Below are 5,000 nucleotides of genomic sequence, written 5' to 3' on the forward strand. Positions count from 1 at the left end.
TTAGGACGATGGTTAGGGTTAGGACTAGTTTCAGAAACATTCAGGGTAGGGTTAAGGTTAGCCTTAGGCTTAGGCTTAGGGTTAGTGTTATGGTTAGGGTTTAGGGTTAGGTTGGGGGTTAGGTTTAGCCTTAGGATTAGGGTTAGGTTAGCTTTAGGGAAGGTTTAGGATTAGTGTTAGGGTAAGGTTTAGGGTTAGGGTTAGGGTTAGCTTAAGGCTTACGGTTGGAAAAATTATGGTTAAGGATAGGGTTAAGGTTAGGGATCGGATCGGTTAGGATTAGGGTTAATGTTAGGGTTAGAAATTAGGGTTAGGGTTAGGGTTAGGTTTAGGGTCATAAAAATTCAGATTAGGGTTAGGGTTATGGTTAGGGTTACGGTTAGGTTTAGGGTTCGAGTTAGGTTTAGGTTTAGAATTAGGGTTAGGGTTAGGCTTAGGGTTAGGCTTAGGGTTAGGGTTACGTTTCAGGTTAGGGTTATGGTTGGGGTTAGGGTTAGGTTTAGGTTTAGGGTTAGGTTTAGGATCGGAAAAATCAGGGTTAGGGTTAGAGTTAGTGTTAAGCTTAGGCTTTGGGTTAGCCTTTTGCTTTGCATTACTGATGGATCAGAAAAATTACGGTTAGGGTTAGGGTTGGAAAAGATTAGGGTTAGGGTTAGGGTTTGGATTACGCTTAGGGTTAGGGTAAGGGTTAGGGTTACGGTTAGGGTTAGGGTTAGGGTTAGGGTTAGGGTTAGGGTTGGGGTTAGGTTTAGTGTTAGGGTTAGGGTTAGGGTTACGGTTAGGTTTAGGTTTAGGGTTAGGGTTCAGGTTAGGGTTATGGTTGGGTTAGGGTTAGGTTAAGGTTTAGGTTTGGGGTTAGGTTTAGGATCGGAAAAATTTGGGTTAGGTTTAGAGTTAGTGTTAAGGTTAGGCTTTGGGTTAGGCTTTTGGTTAGGGTTACTGATGGATCAGAAAAATTATGTTTAGGTTTAGGGTTACGCTTAGAGTTGGAAAAAATTAGAGTTAGGTTCATGGTGAGGGTTAGGGTTAGTGTTAGTGTTTCGGGTTAGGTTTTCAGTTAGCGTTTGGTTAGCGTTAGGTTTAGGGTTAGTTTTAGTGTTAGGGTTAGGGTTACGTTAAGGGTTCGAGTTAGGGTTACAGTTAGGGTTAGGGTTAGGGTTGGGGTTAGGTTTAGGGTTAGGGTTAGTGTTAGGGTTAGGGTTAGGGTTAGGGTTAGTGTTAGGGTTAGGGTTAGGGTTTAGGGTTAGGTTTTCAGTTAGCGTTTGATTAGTGTTAGGTTTAGGGTTAGGTTTAGTGTTAGGATTAGTGTTAGTGTTAGGGTTAGGCTTATGGTTAGGGTTAGGGATCAGAAATTAATATTAGGGTTAGGGTTATGTTTTGGGCTAGGGTTAGGTTTAGGTTTTCGGGTTAGAGTCAGGGTTAGGGTGAAGGTTAGGGTTAGGTTAGGGTTAGGGTTACGGTTAGGGTTAGGTTTAGGTTTAGAGTTAGAGTTAGAGTTAGATTAAGTTTTAGGGTTAGGGTTAAGGTTAGGGTTAGGGTTACAGTTAGTCTTAGGGTTAGTGTTAGGATTAGGGTTAGATTTAGGGTTAGGGTTAGGATCAGAAAAAATTGGGGTTAGTGTTGGGGTAAGGGTTAGGGTACGCATCAGTCTGGGTAAGTGTTAGGGTTACGGTTAGGGTTAGATTTAGGTAATGGTTAGGGTTAGGGTTCTGAAAATTAGGGTGTTAGGATGAGAATTAGGGTCGGAGAAATTCTGGTTAGGGTTAGGATTAGGTATCTGAGCAGATTCGAAATTAGGGTTGCGGTTCAGAAAAAATTAGGACTAGGGTTAGGGTTAGTTTTATGGTTAGGATTCTGGTTAGGTTTAGGGTTAGGGTTAGGGTTAGGGTTAAGTTTGCGGTTAGGGTTAGCGTTAGTGTTAGGGTTAGGAAACAGATGGGTTAGGGTTAGGGTTAGGGATAGGTTTAGGTTTAGCATCGGTTAAAATTAGGGTTGGGTTAGGGTTAGGGTTCAGAAAATTAGGGTTAGGACTATGGTTAGGGTTAGGACTAGTTTCGGAAAAATTCAGGGTACGGTTAAGGTTGGCCTTAGGCTTAGGCTTAGGGTTAGTGTTATGGTTAGGGTTTAGGGTTAGGTTGGGGGTTAGGTTTAGCCTTAGGATTAGGGTTAGGTTAGCTTTAGGGAAGGTTTAGGATTAGTGTTAGGGTTAGGTTTAGGGTTAGGGTTAGGGTTAGGGTTAGGGTTAGGGTTAGGGTTAGGGTTAGGGTTAGGGTTAGGGTTAGGGTTAGGGTTAGGGTTAGGGTTAGGGTTAGATTTAGGGTTAGGGTTGGGGTTCAGGTTATGGTTATGGTTGGCTTTAGGGTTAGGTTTAGGTTTAGGTTTATGGTTAGGATTAGGATCAGAAAAATTAGGGTTAGTGTTAGAGTTAGTGTTAAGGTTAGGCTTTGGGTTAGGCTTCTGGTTAGGGTTAGGGTTAGGGTTAGGGTTAGTTTTAGGGTTAGGGTAGGGTTAGGGTTAGGGTTAGGTTTAAGATCAGAAAAATTAGATTTAGGGTTATAGTTAGTGTTAGGGTTAGGGTTCGGAAAATTACGTTTAGGGCTATGGTTAGGGTTAGGATTAGTTTCGAAAAAATTCGGAGTAGGGTTACGATTTTGGCTAGGGTTTAGGGTTAGGTTTGGGGTTTGGTGTACGATTAGGGTTAGGGTTAGCTTTAGGCTTACAGCTGGAAAAAAATTATGGTTATGGTTAGGGTTAAGGTTAGGGATCTGATCGGTTAGGATTAGGGTTAGTGTTAGGATTCAAAATTAGGGCTATGTTTACGGTTATGTTTAAGGTCGTAAAATTCAGATTAGGATTAGGGTTATAATTAGGGTTACGGTTAGGTTAAGGGTTAGAGTTGCGTTTAGGGTTAGGGTTAGCTTTATTGTTAGGGTTACGGTTACGGTTAGGGTTACGGTTACGGTTAGGTTTAGGGTTAGGGTTAGGTTTCAGGTTACGGTTATGGTTCGGTTTAGGGTTAGGTTTAGGTTTAGGGTTAGGTTTGGGATCAAAAAAGACAGGGTTAGGGTTAGAGTTAGTGTTAAGGTTAGGCTTTGGGTTAGGCTTTTGGTTAGGGTTACTGATGGATCAGAAAAAAAATTAGGTTTAGGGTTAGGGTTAGGGTTAAGTTTGCGGTTAGGGTTAGCGTTAGTGTTAGGGTTAGGAAACAGATGGGTTAGGGTTAGGGTTAGGGATAGGTTTAGGTTTAGCATCGGTTAAAATTAGGGTTGGGTTAGGGTTAGGGTTCAGAAAATTAGGGTTAGGATTATGGTTAGGGTTAGGACTAGTTTCGGAAAAATTCAGGGTACGGTTAAGGTTGGCCTTAGGCTTAGGCTTAGGGTTAGTGTTATGGTTAGGGTTTAGGGTTAGGTTGGGGGTTAGGTTTAGCCTTAGGATTAGGGTTAGGTTAGCTTTAGGGAAGGTTTAGGATTAGTGTTAGGGTAAGGTTTAGGGTTAGGGTTAGGGTTAGCTTAAGGCTTACGGTTGGAAAAATTATGGTTAAGGATAGGGTTAAGGTTAGGGATCGGATCGGTTAGGATTAGGGTTAATGTTAGGGTTAGAAATTAGGGTTAGGGTTAGGGTTACGTTTAGGGTCATAAAAATTCAGATTAGGGTTAGGGTTATGGTGAGGGTTACGGTTAGGTTTAGGGTTCGAGTTAGGTTTAGGTTTAGAATTAGGGTTAGGGTTAGGCTTAGGGTTATGCTTAGGGTTAGGGTTACGTTTCAGGTTAGGGTTATGGTTGGGTTTAGGGTTAGGTTTAGGTTTAGGGTTAGGTTTAGGATCGGAAAAATCAGGGTTAGGGTTAGAGTTAGTGTTAAGGTTAGGCTTTGGGTTAGCCTTCTGCTTTGCATTACTGATGGATCAGAAAAATTACGGTTAGGGTTAGGGTTGGAAAAGATTAGGGTTAGGGTTAGGGTTTGGGTTAGGGTTAGGGTTAGGGTTAGGGTTAGGGTTAGGGTTAGGGTTAGGGTTAGGGTTAGGGTTAGGGTTAGGGTTTAGGGTTGGGGTTGGAGTTAGGGTTAATGTTAGGGTTAGGGTTAGGGTTACGGTTAGGTTTAGGTTTAGGTTTAGGGTTCAGGTTAGGGTTATGCTTGGGTTAGGGTTAGGTTAAGGTTTAGGTTTGGGGTTAGGATTAGGATCGGAAAAATTTGGGTTAAGGTTAGAGTTAGTGTTAAGGTTAGGCTTTGGGTTAGGCTTTTGGTTAGGGTTACTGATGGATCAGAAAAATTATGTTTAGGGTTAGGGTTAGGGTTAGAGTTGGAAAAAATTAGAGTTAGGTTCATGGTGAGGGTTAGGGTTAGTGTTAGTGTTTCGGGTTAGGTTTTCAGTTAGCGTTTGGTTAGCGTTAGGTTTAGGGTTAGTTTTAGTGTTAGGGTTAGGGTTACGTTAAGGGTTCGAGTTAGGGTTACAGTTAGGGTTAGGGTTAGGGTTAGGGTTAGGGTTAGGGTTAGGGTTAGGGTTAGGGTTAGGGTTTAGGGTTAGGTTTAGGGTTAGGGTTAGGGTTAGGGTTAGGGTTTAGGGTTAGGTTTTCAGTTAGCGTTTGATTAGTGTTAGGTTTAGGGTTAGGTTTAGTGTTAGGATTAGTGTTAGTGTTAGGGTTAGGCTTATGGTTAGGGTTAGGGATCAGAAATTAATATTAGGGTTAGGGTTATGTTTTGGGCTAGGGTTAGGTTTAGGTTTTCGGGTTAGAGTCAGCGTTAGGGTGAAGGTTAGGGTTAGGTTAGGGTTAGGGTTACGGTTAGGGTTAGGTTTAGGTTTAGAGTTAGAGTTAGAGTTAGATTAAGGTTTAGAGTTAGGGTTAAGGTTAGGGTTAGGGTTACAGTTAGTCTTAGGGTTAGTGTTAGGATTAGGGTTAGCTTTAGGGTTAGGGTTAGGATCAGAAAAAATTGGGGTTAGTGTTGGGGTTAGGGTTAGGGTACGCATCAGTCTGGGTAAGTGTTAGGGTTACGGTTAGGGTTAG

The sequence above is a fragment of the Macrotis lagotis genome, chromosome 5, assembly GCF_037893015.1.
Source record: "Macrotis lagotis isolate mMagLag1 chromosome 5, bilby.v1.9.chrom.fasta, whole genome shotgun sequence".
In the NCBI taxonomy this organism is placed as follows: Eukaryota; Metazoa; Chordata; class Mammalia; order Peramelemorphia; family Peramelidae; genus Macrotis; species Macrotis lagotis.